Raw genomic sequence first — 1,187 nt, 5'->3', positions numbered from 1 at the left:
ACTTGTCATTCTGGCTGTAAAAGGAAATACCTGCAATCACCAGAGGCTTTTCAGAACAGGATTTTGTAGAACTTGCCCAATTTCAACAAACTTTTTGTCTGCTGGCTTAATGGGCACTATCTGACTGCACATCAGGTTGTTGGGTTTAGCTCCCATTGTGCTGCCATGTGTTTTTCATCTGCTATTTTAGGATTTCACCATCTCTGAGTGGTCCTCTACTGACTTGCCAAAGAAGTCCAATCCCCTGTGATGTATTTTAAACTTTTCTTTATAAGTGAGTTACACACTGGAGTAAGCTGCAACTTATATTTAATATTAATTTTTGAAGACTTTCATGAGTAGTCATTCCCTATTCCATCCACTTCTAGGCTAGTATCCCATCCTTGTCTCACGTTTTTGCAGCTTTTCTGTCTATGTGGTGTTAATAACAGCCAGCAACTCTGTGGCTGGATCTCCAGTAACACTTACTTATCTGCAGAAAGCCAGGAATAGATACATGAATACACTACCATTTATCAGAGTAAATGAAGGCAAGGAGCTTTATTAGAAGGCTCACAGTTGATTTAAATTAATATAGCAAACTGTGAGGTTTTACAAAGCTTCTTTCAGAAACAATAGCTGTGCCTGCAATGTAAATTAAGAGTGGAATTGAGATGTACTCACTTTTGTAGCAAGGAATCAAACACAGATCCAGATGTGACCAGGGCAGATAGCAGCTCTAAGCCCAGCTGGGGTATTTGTGCCTCTCCCAGTTTGATGCCCCCAGTACCACCCCCCTACCCAAGGAAAGGGTGAGCAAGGGTGTCAGGTCCTGGGCTCTGACAGATCTGTACATCTCCAGTATTTGCTCCTGGTGCTTGGCCATGTGCAGCTTGTTCCTGTGATAATTGCAATAGTGAGGTCCAGCCAGATGGATAAAACCTGGATGCATGTTCAGAAGAGCTTGGCCATAACCTGTTGTTACCTGGCTCAGCAAAACATCTGCCACAGCAGAGCACTCCTCATTGCTTGCCAGTGTTGTGGAGCTGGGTGCATGGCAGGGGTGCAAAGGCAGAGGGTCATTCGCTCTATCCAGTGCATTTGAATTACAGGCTGTGAACTTCCAGAAACTGGACTCAGAATTTCACAAAAGTTCCCCCCCCCCCCCCCCCCCTCTTCTTTTTTTTTTTTTCTCTTGATCCCCCTAT

The sequence above is a fragment of the Chaetura pelagica genome, unplaced genomic scaffold, assembly GCF_000747805.2.
Source record: "Chaetura pelagica isolate M959 unplaced genomic scaffold, ChaPel_1.0 scaffold361, whole genome shotgun sequence".
In the NCBI taxonomy this organism is placed as follows: Eukaryota; Metazoa; Chordata; class Aves; order Apodiformes; family Apodidae; genus Chaetura; species Chaetura pelagica.
The sequence above is the reverse complement of the archived record's forward strand: the minus strand, read 5'-3'. Positions refer to the sequence as shown.